Source organism: Mobula birostris, chromosome 5 (genome assembly GCF_030028105.1).
Source record: "Mobula birostris isolate sMobBir1 chromosome 5, sMobBir1.hap1, whole genome shotgun sequence".
In the NCBI taxonomy this organism is placed as follows: Eukaryota; Metazoa; Chordata; class Chondrichthyes; order Myliobatiformes; family Myliobatidae; genus Mobula; species Mobula birostris.
In genome coordinates this window covers 14,619,312-14,642,329 of record NC_092374.1, presented here as the reverse complement: position 1 = coordinate 14,642,329, position 23,018 = coordinate 14,619,312, and positions in this window count along the sequence as shown.

The window sequence follows — 23,018 nt, the reverse complement described above, 5'->3', positions numbered from 1 at the left end:
GATGATACCAGTTCTAGATGTTACTCTTGGGACTATGTATACCCTGTTTATGTTCCACAGTCTTTCAATTTCCTCTTTTAATTCAACATGTTTCTGGTGTTTTTCACTGATTGATTTCTGTATGTTAAGTGTGTTTAGAATGGCTATATCTATTAAATAAGCTGTTCTTGCTTGTTTATCCTGTATTACTATATCTGGACGGTTATTATGGATTGTCCTATCTGTAATAACGGAACAGTTATATAATTTGTGGGACTCTGACTCTAAAACTGGATCAGGCTTGTATTTATAGTAAGATATGGTTTCTTTTATGAGTTTGCATTTTAAAGCAAGATTTTGATGAATGATGTTTGTCTTTTAATTGTGCCTGTGTAATCAAGTTGAGGTAAACTGCTCAGGAGCCTATAATGTGTCGGATTGTTTTTGGCTTCTCTTGGCATTTTCTACATTTATCATCTAGAATTTGCTGGTCTTTTATGATGTATTTCTGATTTTTTTTTTGCTAACCACCTGGTCCTGTGTTGTCACAAGGAAACCTTCTGATTCTGAGAGGAGGTCTCCAAATATGAGCCAGGCACTTGACGCTTCCTCGTCGATATCTAATCTGCTCAGATTGCAGGGATGGCTTCCATGGACGGTCACGCTCTTCTAATATTAACTTTTTCTTCTATAGTGCTAAGTTTAGATGTGTGTACGTCTGATCAGAATTACATATGCACACATGGAGTTCTGAATCCAGAGACAGTGGTAGGTTCCCATAGTGTGTGGCAGGGGAAGTGGTGGAAAGTCTAATTGGCTTTTAGACAACTATATGAACATATATATCTTAGACATATTTATCTATCTATCTATATATATATATATATACACACACACTCATATATACACCTGTCTGCATTTCTCATCTAGAGCAAAAGACAGCAAAAAAAAGAGAGGTAGTGTTAGTGGGTTCAATATTCATTCAGAAATCTGACTGTTTGAGGAGAAGAAGCTGTTACTAAAACAATGAATGTATCTTCAGGTTTCTGTACCTCCTCACAGACAATAGCATTGAGAAGAGTGCATGCTCTGGGTGGGGTCCTTAATGATGGATGCCGCCTCTCTCAGGCATCACCTTTTGAGGAGGTCTTTGATGGTGGGGAGGGATTAGTTAGATTGGCATCGTGGCTGGCACAGGCGGGGGGGGGGGGCGCAAATTGCCTGTTCCTTTGTTGCACAACTCAATGATGTTTGGGTTAGCCAATGGTTAAAAGTGCAGCCTCTGTTATACTGTAGGAAACATGGCAGGCAATCCTCACACCACACTGTGCTAACGACCAGTGAACCAGTTGTGGCAATGTCGATTGAGTGACACATATTGTACATGACACCATGGAAACTCCATTCAGCGTAGGTTTACGTACATCTGAGAAAGAGCAGTCAGTGCTGTCAGCAGCACTGCTGTCACTCAATACTGTCCCTGCTGCTTCCAAGGTCAAGTCTCTGAAGCTGGAATAGAACTTCTGGCTCAGAGCGTGAGGGGGCCGTCCATCAGGCTACATGACAGCAACTGGTTTCAGGCATTCTCAAATGCTTTCATGAGATTCCTGAACAAGGGGCATACCCAGATGGTACAAGGACATGAAGTAACTTAGTCACTCATTGGAGCAACAGACTAAATGCTGGAGGAACTCAGATGGAGGAACTTGCAACATTAGTATTCATTTACAGAGAATAAACAAGCAAGGATGTGGTGCTGAGGCTTTAAAAGACGTTGGTCAGACGAAATTTGGAGTATTGGGTGGAGTTGTGGACCCCAGATCTAAGAAAGGATGTGCTGGCATTGGAGAGGGTCCAGATGAAACTTATGAAAATGAACCTAGGAATGAAAAGGTTAATCTATGATCATTGTTTGATGACTCTGTGCCTATACTCGATGGAGTTCAGAAGAATGAGGATGGAATCTCATTGAAAGCTACAGAATATTGAAACATAGTCATAGTCATAGTCATACTTTATTGATCCCGGGGGAAACTGGTTTTCATTACAGTTGCACCATAAATAATAAATAGTAATAGAACCATAAATAGTTAAATAGTAATATGTAAATTATGCCAGTAAATTATGAAATAAGTCCAGGACCAGCCTATTGCCTATGGTCTATTGTCTCAGGGTGTCTCACCCCCACCCCCCTCCCCAGGGGAGGAGTTGTAAAGTTTGATGGCCACAAGCAGGAATGACTTCCTATGACGCTCTGTGCTGCATCTCGGTGGAATGAGTCTCTGGCTGAATGTACTTCTGTGTCCACCCAGTACATTCTGTAGTGGATGGGAGACATTGATCAAGATGGCATGCAACTTGGACAGCATCCTCTTTTCAGACACCACCGTCAGAGAGTCCAGTTCCATCCCCACAATATCATTGTTTGTTGATTCTGTTGGTGTCTGCTACCCTCAGCCTGCTGCCCCAGCACACAACAGCAAACATGATAGCACTGGCCACCACAGACTCGTAGAACATCCTCAGCATCGTCCAGCAGATGTTAAAGGACCTCAGTCTCCTCAGGAAATAGAGACGGCTCTGACCCTTCTTGTAGACAGCCTCAGTGTTCTTTGACCAGTCCAGTTTATTGTCAATTCGTATCTCCAGGTATTTGTAATCCTCCACCATGTCTACACTGACTCCCTGGATAGAAACAGGGGTCACCGGTGCCTTAGCCTTCCTCAGGTCCACCGCCAGCTCCTTAGTCTTTTTCACATTTAGCTGCAGATAATTCTGCTCACAGCACATGACAAAGTTTCCTACCGTAGCCCTGTACTCAGCCTCATCTCCCCTGCTGTTGTATCCAACTATGGCAGAGTCATTAGAAAACTTCTGAAGATGACAAGACTCTGTGCAGTAGTTGAAGTCCAAGGTGTAAATGGTGAAGAGAAAGGGAGACAAGACAGTCCCCTGTGGAGCCCCAGTGCTGCTGATCACTCTGTCGGACACACAGTGTTGCAAGCACATGTACTGTGGCCTGCTAGTCAGGTAATCAAGAATCCATGACACCAGGGAAGCATCCACCTGCATCGCTGTTAGCTTCTCCCCCAGCAGAGCAGGGCGGATGGTGTTGAACGCACTGGAGAAGTCAAAAAACATGACCCTCACAGTGCTCGCTGGCTTGTCCGGGTGGGCGTAGACACATAGAAGAATAATCTTCTTAGTTTCCTTCGGTAAGCTTTAAAAAACTTCCCAATCCTCTGTCCTTCCACTAATTTTTGCTTCCTTTTATGCCCTCTCCTTTGCTTTAACTTTGGCTTTGACTTCTCTTGTCAGACACGGTTGCATCATTTTTCCATTTGAAAATTTCTTCTTTTTTGGAATATATCTGTCTTGCACCTTCCTCACTTCTCGCATAAACTCCAGCCACTGCTGCTCTGCCGTCCTTCCCGCCAGTGTCCTTTTCCAGTCAACTTTGGCCAGTTCCTCTCTCATGCCACTGTAATTTCCTTTACTCCACAGAAATACCGACACATTGGATTTCGGCTTTTCTTTCTCAAATTTCACAGTGAACTCAATCATCTTATGATCACACTCTCCTAAGGGTTCCTTCACCTCAATCTCGCTAATCACCTCTGGTTCATTACACAATACCCAATCCAGTACAGCTGATCCCCTAGCGGGCCCAACAACAAGCTGTTCTAAAAAGCCATCTCACAGACATTCTACAAATTCTCTCTCTTGAGGTCCAGTGCCGACCTGATTTTCCGGTTCCACTCGCATGTTAAAATCCCCCACAATTATCATAACACTGCCCTTCTGACAAGCCTTTTCTATTTCCTGTTGTAATTTGTAGTCCACATCACTACGGCTGTTAGGAGGCCTATACATAACTGCCATCAGGGTCCTTTTACCCCTGCTATTTCTAAACTCAACCCATAAAGCCTCTACACCTTCCTATGTCACCTCTTTCTAATGATTTAATATCATTTCTTACCAATAAAGCCACGCCACCCCCTCTGCCTACCTGCCTATCCTTCCGATACACCATGTATCCTTGGACGTTCAGCTCACGGAGACATGCATCCTTTAGCCACATCTCATTGATGGCCACAATATCATACCTGCCAATCTGTAGCTGTACGACAAGATAATCCACCTTATTCCTTATGCTGCGTGCATTTAAGTATAACACCTTAAGACCAGTATTTGGTATTTTTTGCTTTGATTGCACTGTAACTCATCCCAATGGCTACAAATTTGCCCCACCACCTGCCTGTCTTTCCTGACATCTTTACTGCTCGTTATCTTAGATCTATTTCTGTTTTCCCCTTCCTCTGCTCTATCATTCCAGTTCCCATCCCCCTGCCAAATTAGTTTAAACCCTCCCTAACAGCTCTATTAAACCTTCCCGCCAGGATATTGGTCCCCTTCGGGTTCAGATGTAATCTGTCCTTTTTGAACAGGTCAGAAGAGATCCCAATGATCCAAGAATCTGAAGCCCTGCCCCCTGCACCAGTCTCTCAGCCACGCATTCATCTGCCTGATCCTACTATTCTTGCCCTCGCTAGCACATGGCGCAGGTAGCTATCCCGGGATTACTACCCTGGAGGTCCTGCTTCTCAGCTTCCTTCCTAACTCCTGGAAATCTCTCTTCAGGACCTCCTCCTTTTTCCTATCTATGTCATTGTTACCAATATGTACCAAGACAACTGGCTGCTCGCCCTCTCCCTTCAGAATATTCTGGACCTGATCTGAGACATCCTGTACCCTGACACCTGGGAGGCAATACACCATGCGGGTATCTCTATCAGCCTCACAGAATCTCCTGTCTGTTTGTAATCCTCCACCATGTCCACACTGATCCCCTGGCTGGAAACAGGGGTCACCGGTACCTTAGCTCTCCACAGGTCTACCACCAGCTCCTTAGTCTTTTTCAGACTAAGCTGCAGGTAATTCTGCTCACACCATGTGACAAAGTTTCCTACCGTAGCCCTGTACTCAGCCTCATCTCCCTTGCTGATGCATCCAACTATGGCAGAGTCATCCGAAAACTTCTGAAGATGACAAGACTCTGTGCAGTAGTTGAAGTCCGAGGTGTAAATGGTGAAGAGAAAGGGAGACAAGACAGTCCCCTGTGGAGCCCCAGTGCTGCTGATCACTCTGTCGGACACACACTGTTGCAAGCACATGTACTGCGGTCTGCCAGTCAGGTAATCAAGAATCCATGATACCAGGGAAGCATCCACCTGCATCGCTGTCAGCTTCTCCCCCAGCAGAGCAGGGCGGATGGTGTTGAACGCACTGGAGAAGTCAAAAAACATGACCCTCACAGTGCTCGCTGGCTTGACCAGGTGGGCGTAGACACGGTTCAGCAGGTAGACGATGTCATCCTCAACTCCATCCTCAACACCTATATAAAGGGGACCTGGATAGGATGTCTCCAATAGTGGTAGAGTCTAGGACCAGAGGGCACAGCCTCAGAATACCAGGACATCCATTTAGAACAGAAATAAGGTGGAACACATTTAGCCAGAGGGTTGTAAATCTGTGGAATTTCCACTGATGGTTGTGGAGGCCAAGTCATTGGGTATATTTAAAGCAAATGTTGATAGGTTCTTGATTAGTAAGAGAGAGAAGGCAGGAAAATGGCATTCAAATGGAGTAATTAATCTGTCTAATTTTGCTCCTACTGTAAAGTCTTGTGGTCTTCTGGTCTAACTCAATGGGTCAGGCAGCATCTGTGTAGGGAAATGGAAAGTCAATAATTTGTCTCGAGACTCTTCATCTGAATTGAAAGATAGATGGGGAGGTAGCAAGTATAAAGGATAAAAGTATGCAAGAGCGAGCAAGGGATGGTTGAATCCAGGTGAAGAGGGGTGTTTGTCAGAGGAAAAGGAAGAATGGGAGTAGCAATAGAGGCTGGGAAGTGATAAGTGAAGACAGCAAAGGGCTACAGATGGTGGAAACTGATAGGAAAGGAACATGGAGCATAGAACCAAATGGGGAGTGGTGAGTTTGCAGATGTAGGGGTGGGAGGAGACTCAGTGGGAAGAGAGTGTGAGCGATGGGTGGAGGAGAGGAAAAGGGAGGAAAGAAACATCATGATGGCGGTCTGGGGAGGGTTCATCAGGAAGAGTGGAAAAAGGAACAAAGGGGAAGAGTTTATCTGAAACTCTTATCTCATGCCATTGGGCTGTAGGCTACCCTGGCTGAAAATGGGAGCTACACAGAGTCCCTCACCTTATTTTCATATGCAGAGGTTTAAACAGACAAACTTACACTCAACATGCACAACAGGCAGCTAATTCAACAAAAGGCATTCCAATCAGTTATTGTGTGAATAAACTGGGTTTGTGTTACATTGCAACAGAAAATTATTCAAATGGAAACAGAACAGTTTTATAGGACAGATATCCACCAACCTGAAACTGCTCTTTTTGTTGTCCCATTACTGTTAAGTATTCTAGCCTGTTTAATAAAATTCCCACGATCATAGCGTCATACACCGTAGAAACAAGTCCTTTGCCCACCTAGGTCAAGCCAGCCAAGATTCCCATCTAAGCTAATCCCATTTGCCCGCATTTGACCCATATCCCTCTGAGTCTTTCCTATCCGTGTACCTGTTCAAATGTCTATTAGCTGCTGTTAGCAGGGTTTTTTCCCTATCCAAGTGGATTCCCAGTCACCTCTCTTTGCACATTCACTTTCAACAAATTTTAGAATCAGATTCAGAATCAGTTTCAATATCATTGGCATATCTCGTGAAATTTGTTGTCATGTGGCAGCATTGCATTGAAATTTTTAATAACGAAAATTGTGAATTGCAGTTATATAAAGTGAAATTAAATAAGTAGTGCAAAGAAAGTGGTGAGGTAGTGTTCATGGGGTCAATATCCATTCAGAAATCTGATGGCAGAGGGGAAGAAGCTATTCCTGAATCACTGAGTGTGTGCCTTCAGATTCCTGTACCCCCTCTCTAATGGTAGCAATGAGGAGGCAACATGTCCTTGGAGATGAGGGGTTCTCAATGATGAATGCTACCTTTTTAAGGCATCGCTCTTTTAAGATGCCTTGGATGCTAGGAAAGCTAGTGTCCATAATGGAGCTGACTGAGTTCACATCTTTCTGCAGCTAATTTTGATCCTGTGCAGTGCCCCCACCGCCGCCCCGCCATTACTTGATGGCGATGCGGCCAGTTAGAATGCCCTCCCATAGAAATCAGCAGCCAAGTTAACAGTTTCCGTCAATAGCAGCTTGAACACAGTAAAACTTTCCTGGAGCTTCGCAGAATAGATCCAACAGTGCGATATGAGAATAGGGGAGCAAAATCTTGATCAAAAGGCGGAGCTGGCCCAAAGGCAGTGAGAGAGAGAGAGGTGAGGAAAGGAATCCTGGAGTTTAGTGTCTCAGAAGCCAAAGGATCAGTTAGCAGTGCTTGCAATACTGAGTGCAGTTCCGGTCAGTCCATTACAGGTGAAGACAAGTTTATCACTATTGGATTAGGATGTAGAATTGTTTTTCTAGTATTTTTCTTGTAGTTTAACTTTGTTAAAAATAATTTTTATGTAATCACTCATACGTATACTATACATGTAATTGTTCAGTAAATTTTCCACTTGGTAATGTTGGGCATGATGGTGCCAGTGACCAGCAGAACTAATGGCAATGTTCTGCAGACAGTTCAGGCAACTACTTCTTCTTCTCTTTTTAAAAAACTTCTACTGTTAATCTGTGTGTGATTGGAGCCTGTAATTTACATTTGGATCATGTGTTTTCAGGCCTGGTGAGCGATCTGGTGCTTTTGCTGTCTCTGAGGGAATCTGGCGTGGTTGAGAACGGAATGTGTGGCCTAATGGTCGAGCGCGAGCCCATGATCGCTCAAATTCTCAACCAACTTGCTGATTAAAGCATCAAACAAGATTGAAATCAACAAGGATGAGAGTGGAAGGTGAGTGGGTATTCAGCATTGCTTGCCTGCTTTTGACCGGTCTTGCTCTCCCTCTCCCAGGAGGAAGGTGCAGGAGTCTTAGATCTTGGCAAGGTTTGATCAGAGCGGTGTGTGGATTGGACCAGTTTTTAGAGGGCTTTGCAGTTCATGTTACATGTGTTTCTCGTTTCTGGTTACTGCTTTTTTATTGCTATTTGCACGATTTTGATCAGGGCAGACTGTTTATGCAGCCTGCAGTCAAAGAACGACACAGTACTGAATTGAACTGAACTGATCTTTCCCAGAATGTCTCAATGACTCTGTGGTTTGATACTTAATATACTCACTAATTTTTATAGATGCACCGTAGAAAGCATTCTTCTAGAGTGCATCACAACCTGGTATGGAAGTTGTCCTGTCCAAGACCGAAAGAAGCCGCAGAAGATCGTGAACACGGCGCAGCACATCACACAAACCAATCTTCCGTCCTTGGACTCACTTTACACCGCACGCTGTCGGAGCAGTGTTGCCAGGATAATCAAGGACATGACCCACCCAGCCAACACACTTTTCGTCCCTCTTCCCCCCTGGTAAAGGCTCAGGAGCTTGAAGACTCGTACGGCCAGATTTGGGAACAGCTTCTTTCCAACTGTGATAAGACTGCTGAATGGATCCTGACCCGGATCTGGGCCGTACCTTCCAAATATCCGGACCTGCCTCTCGGTTTTTTTGCACTACCTTACTTCCCATTTTTCTATTTTCTATTTATGATTTATAATTTAAATTTTTATATTTACTAATTTTTACTATTTTTAGTATTTTTGATATTTAATATTTGTAATCCAGGGAGCAGGAAGTGCAGAATCAAATATTGCTGTGATGATTGTACGTTCTAGTACCAATTGTTTGGCGACAATAAAGTATAAAGTATAATATTTTGTATGTTATTTGCTTGTTTTTTTTCCAATTTTCACCATTATAATTTGTTCTTTCTTTTGCGCATTGGGTGTTTGATGATTTTTTTCAATCGGTTCCATAGTATTTCTTTGTTTCATGGCTGACCGTGGGAAGACAAATCTCAGGGTTGTATACTGTATTCATACTTTGATGGTAAATGTACTTTGAATCTTTAATTGTAGTATACCTGATTTGTATTTTCTAGAAGCTTCTCAGTTATTTCTGCAGCAGGGTTCATGCCATTTCAATTTGGATATTTCTTAAATCAATTATTATCACTGACATGTTGTTATCTCTATGAGATGATGACGACTTCTTTTGTTTTTTCTTTGTTCATTCTTTGTTCTGGTAACAATTAATAAAACATCTCTAACCAGCAAGTTTTATGCCTCATTCTTGACTTCTGAAGGATCTCTGGATCAATATCAACAGATCCAACAGCAGGTTAGTCTTTGGATGAGGGCGCTTGGGCTATAAGGAGAGGTCAGATAATCTTGGGTTGTTTTCTTCGAGGGGCTGAGTTTATAAAGTTATGAGAGGTGTAGATGGGGTAGACAACCAGAAACTTCTTCCCAGGTTAGTAAGGTCAAATATTAGTGGGTGTAGCTTTAAAGTGAGAGTGGGAAAGTTTTGGGTGCCTGACATGCACTGCCAAGATGGTAGTGGAAGCAGACACGATAGATAAGACCATAAGACCATAAGACATAGGAGCAGAATTAGACCATCTGGCCCATCAAGTCTGCTCCGCCATTCAATCATGGTTGGTCCTTTTTTTTTAACCTCCTCCCCAATCTCAGTTCCCTGTTTTCTCCCTGTAACCTCTGATGCCATGTCCAATCAGGAACCTATCAATCTCCAGCTTAAATACACCCAATGACCTGGCCTCCACAGCTGCATGTGTCAACAAATTCCACAAATTCACCACCCTTTGGCTAAAGAAGTTTCTCTGCATCTCTGTTTTGAAAGGGCGCCCCTCTATCTTGTGCTCTCTTGGTTTCCACCATGGGAAACATCCTTTCCACATCTACTCTGTCTAGGCCTTTCAACTTTCGAAAGGTTTCAATGAGATTCTCTGTCATCCTTCTGAATTCCAGCGAGTACAGACCCAGAGTCATCAAACGTTCCTCGTATGATAACCCTTTCATTCCTGGAATCATCCTTGTGAACCTCCTCTGGACCCTCTCCAACACCAGCACATCTTTTCTAAGATGAGGGCCCAAAACTGTTCACAATACTCAAGGTGAGGCCTCGCCACTGACTTACAAAACCTCAGCATCACATCCTTGCTCTTGTATTCTAGGCCTCTTGAAATGAACGCTAACGTGGCATTTGCCTTCCTCACCACCGACTCAGCCTGCAAGTTAATAGGTGTGTTGAAGAGAATTTAAAGCTGGCACGTGAATATGCAGAGAATAGAGGGGTGTGGATCATATGCAGGCAGAAAGGATTAGCCTAATTTGCTTGCTGCAAACATTGTTGGTCGAGGTCTGTTCCTGTCCTATACTGCTCTATGATCCATGTTCAGTGAGGTGTTTGTTCCTGTGTCACTGATTGCTGTTGACTCTCTCATCTTCACAAAGTGCCTTTCTGCCACCAAAGCACCCTGACACGTTCTGAGGTTACAGAATGCACTGTGCGAAAAGAGATCTTTCTTTTCTTGCTGACTCTAACAGGCTTTGCCCCAGTTACAATCGGAGACTACAGAGACAAAAATTTCACAGGCCAAGTCCTGCAGTAAGATTGATTGGCAGACAGGAATCTCAGCTAATATTTGGTTAATATTTGGTGCAGAGCATAGCCAGGAGATATGATTGCTTTTCGCATCACGCTTGGGTGCATACTGTCTGTCTGCTTCAATTGACTTGAAATGACAGTTGTGAAAATGTCGACATTATTCACTGGTGAAGATTCTAAAATATTAATCAATTTTCTTTTGCTGTTGAAAATACAGATGGGGAAAGTTGTTTGTACTTTATATTGATCTTGGCTCAAAGAAAAATGCAGGTATTAACTACACTGCTGTGTTCTACAAGTTATTGTGATGTTCTTTTAGACAGCAGGTGCAACTAGCACAACACTCACCTAACCGGTAAGCAAGCTGTGAAAGTGCTAGGCAACGTCTGCCTCCTTTATATTCATGTGCTTATCTTGCATACGACGAAACCTACCGTGAAATGTGTCACTTGCAACACAACCTGAGGATGACCTGGGGGCAGTCCGCAAGTGGTGCCAATACAGCACACCAACAATATTCAGCAAAACTAGCTTCTTTTGTCGCTCCCACCCGCGCGCGCGTGCGCGCGCACACACACACACACACACACACACACACACACACACACACACACACCCTCACAGACACACACACACACACACACTCCAGTGGACTCACAGGGTCACACACATCAAAGAGCAAGAATAGACCTGACTGGCTGAATGCCATCTACTTTACTGTGGGATTCTACTGGTGAGCTAAAGCAAGACTCAGTGATAAATGCATAATCTGGACTAATACTGCGGACTTTCATCTGGAACATTAGTTAGAATCAAGTTTATTGTCACTCATATTGTGAAATTAGTTATATTGTGACAGTAGTAGAGCATGAAAATGGCTGTTGTGACGTGTCTGGTGTGGTAGTGTAGTGGGTAGAACTTGTCACTCTCACTTTCAGCTTCCACTGCTGGCTAGCTGTCACGCAAAAAGGGGGGCTGAATGTGTAAGTCTCTCTCTGTCAGTACATAGCCTCTCTAACAACAAGCCTCACGTAGTGCCTCCTCACTTATGACACACAGAAGCTGAACGCCTTTCGGACCCAGGCTGCACTACAGTGGACAGGGAGGAGGTCTGGCCCCTGCACACATAGCACGCCCTGGTGCTCAGGAACCAGATCCCCAGCTATGGGTAAATAGCCCCAGTGCCTTGTCGGCAGCCTCCAGAGAGACAAAGGCTATGGGAGTAAGCCCAGACAGAAAATCCGGAGTGGAGCCCCTGAGGAGGCTGGACACCATTGAATGTCCCTCTGGCAGCTCCTGCCGGCCAAGCTGGTGTCAGACGCATTGCTTCATAAGCTTTCCTTTGGACTACACTGGTGAGGCCAAGAGGGAGATCTTGATGACTGGGCATCTCAGGATCTCCAAACCTTCCACCCAGGTTTGTGATGATGATCATCACCTATTGTCCTTCGAGACTGACAGATGCCAACCAACAACCAATAGTAGAGTGCCAGACATAAATATTCATATAAGGTACAAAATGAATAAATCGGGTGGAAAATACTTGGGTTGAGTTGTTCTCCGATCTTGGCAATTTACTTGCAAACATTTTGTCACCGTGTGAGGAGGCATCTTGAGTGCACTGTTGATTGCGATGTGTGCTCTGAATGCTTTTAGCCTTTACATATTTTTCAATCAGCTGAATCGAGGTCACTTTGATGTGGGGAGGAAATCTCGTCACGGATTAGCTGTGACGCACTGACGGTGTCTCCTCGCATGGTGATGAAATGTTTGCGAGTAAATTGCCAAGAACGGCAAACAACTCAAACCAACCATCAAGCACCCGAGCTACACACCTGAATTATTTCCAGTGTAGAAGATGAATAACGAGGTGGAGTTCATAGATTCATGGGCTGTTCAGAATTATGATCCAGGAGAGGAAGAAACTGTTCTTAAAATGTTAAGTGAGGATCTTCAGCCTCCTGTACTTGCCCTGTATCATTAAAGAATCTAGCAAATTTCTTCAGATCTACGGCGGAGAGTATCCTGACTGGTTGCTTCACCACCTGGTATGGACGCACCTGAACATCATTAATATGTTTTAACTCAAACTTGTTAAGCAACTGATTTCATCGTTAAATTGTCCTGATGTATTTGTGTCACTTGTTTTTTTAAATGCGGGTTCCTTGTGCATCCTGATTTTAGTTTATTGGGTTTTGACATTGATACACATGGGGTTCCCATGCTATATGTACTATTTAAGTTCGTCACAACGAGATGTCATCGCTGAGATCTGAATTTGGTTCCGAGTAGAAGAACGAATGAGAGGAGATTTGGACTAGAGTGAAATTTACAAGGGATGCTCGATAGCTGTGACAGGGTTTGAATGCCATAACCTCCTATAAAGTTAAATCTTGCGACATAAGGGACAACAGACCTTCACCTCTAGATGAGCTCAATGCCTTCTATGCTCGATTTGACTACCGGAACAGATAGGAACCTTCGCACATCCCTGTGTCCCCTGATGATATTTTGGTCTCAGTATCCGAAGATGACCTTCAAGTGCGTGAATCCAAGGAAAGCATCTGGTCTAGAAGGAGTACTGAAGACCTGTACTGACCAACTGGCTGGTGTATTCACAGATATCTTCACCCTCTTGCTCTGACAATGTGTGGTACAATCACCATCAGCACAGGAGCACCGCAGAGAGGTGTACTTAGCCCCCTGCTCTACTCGCTTTACACCTATAACTGTGTGGCTAAGCACAGCTCCAACACCATATACAAGTTTGCTGATGACAGCACTGTTGTATCAAAAAGGGTGATGATCATTATACAGGAGGGAGATTGAAAAACTGGCTGTATGGTGTAATATCAACAACTTCTCACTCAATGTCAGTAAGACCAAGGAACTGATTGTAGATTACAGGAGAGGGAAACCAGAGGTCCCTGAGCCAGTAATCACTGTAGAATCAGAGGCAGAGAGGGTCAATAACTTTAACTTTCTGGGTGTTACTACCTCAGAGGACCTGCCCTAGACCTATCATATAAGTATTATTGGGAAGAAAGCACAACAGCATCTCTATTTCCTTAGAAGTCTGCAGAGGTTTGGCATGTCATCGAAAACCTTGACAAACTTCTATAAAAGTATGGCGGAAAGTGAGCTGACTGGTTGTAATACAGCCTGGAATGGGAACACCAATGTCTCTGAGTGGAAAATCCTACAAAAGGAATTTGATTCAGCCCAGTACATCATGAGTAAACCCCCTCAATCATTGCTGTGGAAAACGTTGCTGTGGAAAAGCAGCATCCATCATCTCTCACTAACTCTTCCTTCAGTTAGTCCTGATGAAGGGTCTCGGCCCGAAACGTCAACTGTACCTCTTCCTAGAGATGCTGCCTGGCCTGCTGCGTTCACCAGCAACTTTGATGTGTGTTGCATCCATCATCAGAGATCCTCACCACCCAGGCCGTGCTCTTTCCTCACTGCTATCATCAAGTAGAAGGTACAAGTACCTCAGGACACACACCACCAGGTTCAAAAACAGTTACTACCCATCAACCATCAGGCTCTTGAACAAAAGGCAGACATCCCACCTCTCCCGGAAGTTCCGGGAGTCTCCCGCATATTGATAGCGGCTCCCCGATGCCGGAAATTATATACAATATCCCGGAAATCGATTTTTTTGAGAGGGAGAGCATGAGTGGGAGCGAGCATCCTGATTGGTCTCTCTTTGTGCTAAATAGACCTATCAGTTTTCTCTGTGGGCGGGCTTTACAGTCGATCTCAAAAATAATGACAGTGTTGCTCGCTGCACTGTTTGCAACAGTGGCTTTTCTATTGCCCATGATGGGTTAAAATGTAAATGACATATTGAGGTGAGTTTAACAGGTGTCATTCGTTCATTACCGTAGCTAATGTTACTTAAACTAGCTGGCTAGCTGCTAAGGAGCTACTGTGTTGATGTGCTATGTGATAAGGCCAAACTCCCTGTAGACTTGCTTAAAGTTGTAGTAGAATAAACATGATAATATGATATAAGTACATATTTTAATGTCACATTTTCTTCATATACCCAACCTGGTTTACAGATTAGACAAAATCACTGAACAAAGTATTACATACACCCTTGGAAGTTGACCTGGGGGTGGGGGGGATATGGGGTTGCAGAGGGCAGGGCTGCTACCTCCCTGAAATGAGTAAGGAGAGGAGAGGAAGGCGGGAGAAGAGAGAAGCAGTGTGCCACGCGTGCGCAGCCCTCCGGTGAAAAGTGATATCGTATCCTTTAAATAGGGACCGAGGACAATTCTGATTTGATGGAGATGGACGTGAAAGCACAGAGGAACAACTGGAAAAATTTCTGAAACACTCGTTCACTGCTGTCGTTACTGCGCAGTTGGGAATCTTTTGGAGGGAAGGCCTCAAAATCCCTGTCTTTGCCTGCTGTTGGAGACCGAGATGGAGGTCGAATCATTTAGATAGAGATGGTGCTCGGTACTCAGTGTCGGAGAGCTGATCAGAGGGAGAAGTTTTTGGATGACTCAGAGTCGGACCGTGGTCGGGTATGGCAGGGAGAGTTTTTCTTCCTTCTCCCGTCTGCGTGAGATGTGGGACATTTGAGAGACTTTGGACTTTTACTGTGCTCATGGACTTCTTCATCAAGTTATGATATTGTTGCACTGTTGTAACTATATGTTATAATTATGTGGTTTTGTTAGTCTTTTTCAGTCTTGGTCTGTCTTGTGTTTTGTGATATCACACCGGAGGAAATATTGTATCATTTCTTAATGCATGCATTACTAAATGACAATAAAAGAGGACTGGGTGTCTTCATAATCTAAAATGAGTTTTTACAGGGTGGGACGTCTGAAAAGGTGATGACTACATTCATGTAAGGACTCTGTTATATTGTTATTTCATGCTCATTGTCTATTGTTATATATTTATTATCTGCATTTGCACAGTTTGTTTACAGTTAACAGTTCCTGATGTTTACATTTATAGTTACTGTTCTATATGGAGAGTTCTCAGTAATATTAACTGTAATGTTAACTGATGAGGTAATGTTCCCTGTAGCTGAAATGTTTGGGTTATAATTATAGATAACAGGGAACTAACTAATGGAAGTCATGTTATTCTATCTGTATGTGTGGGAACCTGGGTGAAGTGTGCGGGAGATCGGCGTGGAGAGGCAAAGAGGAAGAACGTGCGGGAAGCGCTCTGGTAGACCACCATGGTTGGTTCCAGTTCGAGGGTCGAGGAGTTCGGTGGAAACATAGAAACATAGAAATATAGAAAACCTACAGCACAATACAGGCCCTTCGGCTCACAAAGTTGTGCCAAATATGTCCCTACCTTTGAAATTATTAGGCTTACATATAGCCCTCTATTTTTCTAAGCTCCATGTACCTATCCAAAAGTCCCTTAAAAGACCCTGTCGTATCCGCATCCACCACTGTTGTTGGCAGCCCATTCCACGCATTCACCACTCTTTGAGTAAAAAACTTACCCCTGACATCTCCTCTGTACCTACTCCCCAGCACCTTAAACCTGTGTCCTCTTGTGGCAGCCATTTCAGCCCTAGGAAGAAGCCTCTGACTATCCACACGATCAATGCCTCTCATCATCTTATACACCTCTATCAGGTCACCTCTCATCCTCTGTCACTCCAAGGAGAAAAGGCCAAGTTCACTCAACCTATTCTCATAAGGCATGCTCCCCAAGCCAGGCAACATCCCTGTAACTCTTCTCTGCACCCTTTCTATGGCTTCCACGTCCTTCCTGTAGTGAGGTGACCAGAACTGATCACAGTACTCCAAGTGGGGTCTGAACATGGTCCTATATAGCTGCAACATTACCTCTCAGCTCTTAAACTCAATCCCATGGTTGATGAAGGCCAATGCACCGTATACCTTCTTAGCCGCAGAGTCAACCTGTGTAGCAGCTTTGAGTGTCCTATGAACTCGGACCCCAAGATCCCTCTGAACCTCCACGCTGCCAAGAGTCTTACCATTAATATTATATTCTGCCATCGTATTTGACCTACCAAAATGAACCACCTTCCACTTATCTGGGTTGAACTCTATCTGCCACTTCTCAGCCCAGTAAGGGGTTTCTTCTTTTATATTACTGCTAAGGCTAATAAAATGGCTTCTTTTTTATGTTATAATAAAAATGGCTTTTCGGTAATAATAACTGTGATGTAAGGAGTTCTCTCTCTCCCTGCTTGTTTGGGTTATATTATTGGTAAGAGAGAGAATGAACCAATGAGTGTCCATGTTATTCTTTTTGTGGGTGATATTCTGTCTCACATGGCTGGGAGCCGTGTGGTTTGGCGGGCTTTTCGGGAGGAGAACCAAAGAAGAAGGACGTGCTAGACGCGCTCTGGTCGACCACCATGGCTGGTCCCGAGCGGCGAGTTGAGAGGGTTGGACGGGATCATATGGTGGAAAGAGGATCCTGTTAATGGAGCTCCAATGGTTGTGCATGAAGTGTTGAAATCTGATAAGTTTGGCACCTTTTAATTTCCCTTTTATATTGTATCTCTATTAATTACATAATTCCAGTAAGATTTATGAAGTGTAATCTGTAAATCGCACATTGTGCACTGTCTGATATTTGATGTGTGAGTTTGTACCAGGTGGCATTACACAGCAACTACGCAAACGTGAGACACGGTTTGGCGTGCAGACAGGGTTTCCCCTCAACAAACACGAGCCGATAGTCCTGAGCATTACACATCCTATTGGTGTCCCGCTGTAACCTCTGACAGCCCTCCACACTATCCACAACACCCCAACCTTTGTGTCATCAGCAGACTTACTAACCCATCCCTCCACTTCCTCATCCAGGTCATTTATAAAAATCACGAAGAGTAAGGGTCCCAGAACAGATCCCTGAGGCACACCACTGGTCACCAACCTCCATGCAGAATATGATCCACCTACAACCACTCTTTGCCTTCTGTGGGCAAGCCAGTTCTGCATCCACAAAGCAATGTCCCCTTGGATCCCATGCCTCTTTACTTTCTCAATAAGCCTTGCATGGGGTACCTTATCAAACGCCTTGCTGAAATCCATATACACTACATCTACTGCTCTTCCTTCATCAATGTGTTTAGTCACATCCTCAAAAAATTCAATCATGCTCGTAAGGTACGACCTGTCCTTGACAAAGCCATGCTGACTATTCCTAATCATATTATACCACTCCAAATATTCATTAATCCTGCCTCTCAAGATCTTCTCCATCAACTTATCAACCACTGAGGTAAGACTCACTGGTCTATAATTTCCTGGGCTATCTCTACTCCTTTTCTTGAATAAAGGAACCACATCCACAACCCTCCAATCCTCCAAAACCTCTCCTATCCTCATTGATGATGCAAAGATCATCACCAGAGGCTCAGCAATCTCCTCCCTCGCCTCCCACAGTAGCATGGGGTACATCCCGTCCGGTCTTGGAGACTTATCCAACTCCTTCAGATTTTCAGTTTCTGTAGAAACATCTTGTGTCCAAAATCTGTTAAATTCCTGGCACGCTTCTGAACTCAACTTGATGCTTTCCAAAAACTCCAGCACATCCTCTTTCTTAATATCTACATGCTCAAGCTTTACAGTCTGCTGCAAATCATCACTACAATCACCAAGATCTTTTTCCATAGTGAATACTGAAGTAAAGTATTCATTAAGTACCTCTGCTTTTCCCTCTGGTTCCATACACACTTTTCCACTGTCACTGTCTCAGGAGATTGAATGGTGGAGAGAAGACCTCTTGTTTCTTGAGCTCCCGCGATTGTGCACAACTGATTAACTCTGATAAGTGTGGTGCATTTTTCTTTTATATTTGTTTCTCTACTAACCACATAGTCACAGTAAGATTTATAAAGTGCAATCATTTAATCATACGTTGCATACTGTCTGATGTTTCACGTTGTGGGGTTTGTACCGGCGTGCATTACACAGCATCTACACAAACATGAGACACAGTTTGGCGGGCAGACAGCAGTTTCCCCCTAGACGAACGAGAGTTGATAAAGCTGTGCGTTACATATAGCTTTGATAAGTATGCCCACAGGATAAAGTATCTCAGGGTTGTATGTGGTGACATCTATGTACTCTGATAATAAATTTTACTTTTGAGCATTCTGTGTACTCTAGCCCTCTCAAGTAAGTGCACTTTGAGTCATTTGTTCTTCCTCTGTTATGTTCCAATAAATCCTCATCATTACTTTTTACCTTCAAGTCTCTAGTTCAGTCTATGACTGGGTTTGCTTACCTGAAGATCTTGTTACACAGCTGATTTCCTGTTTTTTTCTCATGCACAACAGTCTATAGAGTTTACAGAGAATGGTGCAAAAAACAAAAACAAAATCCAGTGAGCAGATGTTCTGTGAGTGAAAATGCCTTGTTCATGACAGAGGTCAGAGGAGAATGGCCAGACTAGTTCAAGCTGACAGGAAGGCGACAATAACTCAAATAACCACACGGTACAACAGTGGTGGGCAGGCAAGCATGTGGAACCTTGAGGTGGGTAGGTTACTTCAGCAGAAGGCCACAAACATACACTCAGAGGCAACTTCATTAGGTACAGGAGGTATGTTCTTCATGTAAATGGCGTTTGTATGATGCAGTGTGCGTATGATACAGCTGCAAGCACATTTTTGAATGCATTTGTGCATATATATATATGTATTTGTGCACTTGACATTAAATTGCACACATATGACAAAGTGGCTAAGTTCAAAGTACTTCTATTATCAAAAGATGTATAAATTATACACACCTGAGATTTGACTTTAAACATCTTGCATTTTACACCTTAAATGCTGTTTCTGTTTCTGCCCAACCCTCTGAGTATTTCAACCATGTTCTGTTTTATTTCTGATTTCCAACATCTGATGATTTTTTTTCCAAGTTCCTGTCATTGTGAGGAGTGATTTAGTCCATCAGTCACTTGGCATGGTGCTGCTGCTGTTACCCACCTCTTCATATTCTGGACTCAGTAGACATTACTCATGTCATTTGTGTCACTTGTATGACTGCACTTATATGTCATTATTGAAATAAGAGATAAACCCAGCCTATTTACTGTTGCAATAAATAACGCTGAGCATCTCCTGACAGCACCGCAAGTTTCTGTGGCTGTAAATCAAAATGTGCTGAACGTGTTGAGGCTTCAGAGTCAGAAATTATAGGCCAGTTAGCCTGACTTCAATGGTCGGCAAGATGCTAAAGTCTATTATTAAGGATGAGGCTTCAGAGTGCTTTAGAGGCACATGGTAAAATACATTGAAGTGTGCATGGTTTCCTTAAGCGGACATCTTGCCTGACAGATCTGTTGGAATTCTTTGAAGAAAGAAAAGTCAGTGGATGTTGTTTGCTTGGATACAAGGTGCTGCACATGAGGCTGCTAAATAAGATAAGAGCCCATGATGCTACAGGAAAGAATGCTATCCACAGTACATCTGTAGAAAATTGCAAGAATCTTCAGTGACATACCAAATCTCCTCTAACTCCTAATGAATTACAGCCCCTGTTGTGCTACTGTAGATGCATTACAGTTTCAAGGACTTGATATCCATCTCTACAATTTGCTGATGCATCTGTAAAATATGGTCCATTATGATATTGAATCAATGTGTGTCTCCTCATGGGCTCAAGGCGAACAATTGGACACATCTGCTCCCATGCGTCTTACAGTTCCTTTCTCTGCACTCTTATTCTCTGTGTGCTCTGACTTCATAACTGTCCTGAACTAAGGACCAGATCCTGAAAATTAGAAAGTGAAAAACAGGTAAAACTGCACAAAGCTGCACACACAGAATGCTGGAGGAACCCAGCAGGGCAGGCAACATAAATGGAGGGAAATAAACAATAGATGTTTCGGGCTGAGATCCTTCATCAGAATTTGGCCCAAAACATACCTGTCGACTCCTCTCCATAGATGCTTCCTGACCTGCTGAGTTCCTTCAGATTTTCAGTTTCCGCAGAAACATCTTGTGTCCAAAATCTGTTAAGTTCCTGGCAAGCTTCTGAACTCAACCTGAAACATAGACTGTGTATTCTTCCCTATAGATGCTCTTGACCTGCTCAGTTCCTGCAGATTCTCAATTTCTGCAGAAACGCCTTGGGTCCAAAATCTGTTAAATGTCTGGCAAACCTGTGAAAGGAAGTAAGCTTTCACTGACCAGATTCTTTATTTCTGCCGGGGCGCTTCCAGAGGCAGGTCCAGGAGACAACATTGCCTGAAGACTGGTCATTGTTTCTCAATGCATTGCATTAGCTTAGGGTACAGAGGCTGAGTGAGGGTCAGCCCTGCATCCAGACCTGGCAGCTACAAGCAGAAATTGGAACTGGAAATGGAATTTGTTTATTGCTCTCACATGTAAAAAGCTTGTCTTGAATACTGTTTGCACAGATTAGATCATTATCAAATTGAATTGACTTTATTACTTACATCCTTCATATACATGAGGAGTAAAAATCTTTCCGTTATGCCTCTGTCTAAATGTGCAATGTGCAATTTATAGTGATTTATAATAAATAGTATGTACAACAGGGTAGTCAATATAACATAGAAATACAATTGCATCAACATGAATTAATCAGTCTGATGGCCTGGTGGAAGAAGCCTGTTGGTCCTGGCTTTTATGCCGTGGTACCATTTCTCAGATGACAGCAGCTGGAGTAGTTTGTGGTTGGAGTGACTTGGGTCCCCAGTGATCCTTTGGGCCCTTTTTACACACCTGTCTTTGTAAATGTCCTGAATAGAGGGAAGTTCACATCTACAGATGAGCTGGGCTGTCCGCACCACTCTCTGCAGAGTCCTGTGATTGAGGGAAGTACAGTTCCCATACCAGGCAGTGACGCAGCCAATCAGGATGCTCTCAATTGTGTCCCTGTAGTAAGTTCTTAGGATTTGGGGGCCCATACCAAACTTCCTCAACAGTCTGAGGTGAAAGAGGCGCTGTTGTGTCTTTTTCACCACACAGTCGGTATGTGAGAATATGTGCACAGCACACTGAGGCAGAACAAGGTAAGCCAATAACAGAATGCAGAATAAAGTGCGACCGTTACAGGTACAATGCAGGTAAACAACAAGGTCCAAGATCATAACAAGGTAGATTGTGAGGTCAAAAGTCCAATTTATTGGACTAGAGAACCACTTAATAGTCTTATAACAGCAAGTTGGAAATTGTGCTTGAGTCTGTTGTGATTACTGGAATACCGTGAATGAGGTCCGGAAGAATGTACCCCATGGTTGAATTGAGTCCAATGAAATCCTTAATTGGATAAATACATGAGGCAGAGAGGAGTAGAATTGACTAAGGATAATGAAGTACAGCACAGGAAGTACAGTACTTCCAGCCATGATGCCTGTGTCGACCATGATACCATATCTAATGAAACCAATCTGCCTGCCATGATGCATATCCCTCCTTTCCCCACTGTTGTGTACTTAATATTTCAGTAATATTTGGGTAACGTTGTAAATATCTTGTTTGATTAAGTATCTTGTTCATTTAAATAATTCATTACAGGTTACACTGAATGTAAAGGTATGTGAATGGCAAACATCATGATGCCAACACATGATAAGTTCACATCTCACAAAACCTAAAACTAAGAATGTACATGAGTTGTCCTAGCTCTCTGTTTCCTTTCAGTTACTTTTTTATCTTTTGGAGTTACAAAACATTGCAGTAACAATGAGTAAATTTTAAACAAACCCGAGATGACTACCTACCTAAGCACGAGGAATTCTGCAGGTGCTGGAAATTCAAGCAACACACATCAAATTTGCTGGTGAACGCAGCAGGCCAGGCAGCATCTCTAGGAAGAGGTACAGTCGACGTTTCGGCCCGAGACCCTTCGTCAGGACTACCTGAAGGAAGAGCTAGTAAGAGATTTGAAAGTGGGAGGTGGGGGGGAGATCCAAAATGATAGGAGAAGACAGGAGGGGCAGGAATGGAGCCAAGAGCTGGGCAGGTGATTGGCAAAAGGGATGTGAGAGGATCATGGGATAGGAGGCCCAGGGAGAAGGAAAAGGGGAAAGGGTGGATCTAAGACTGCAGAAAGGAGAGGATCATGGGACGGGAAGCCTGGGGAGAAAGAGAAGGCAGGAGGGGAGCCCGGAGGGTGGAGAGCAGGCAAGGAGTTATAGTGAGAGGGACAGAGGGAGAAAACATATAAAAAATATATTAAATCAATAAATAAGGGACAGAAGTTAGAGAAGTCAATATTCATGCCATCAGGTTGGAGGATACCCAGACGGAATATAAGGTGTTGTTCCTCCAACCTGAGTGTGGCTTCATCTTGACAGTGGAGGAGGCCGTGGATAGACATATCAGAATGGAATGGGAATGGGAGAAACTCTGCCGTCTCTCTATGTCTCCAAACATCAAAGGAAATGCTAATCTTATTGGTCCAAATAGTAACCTATCCACCATCAGTTC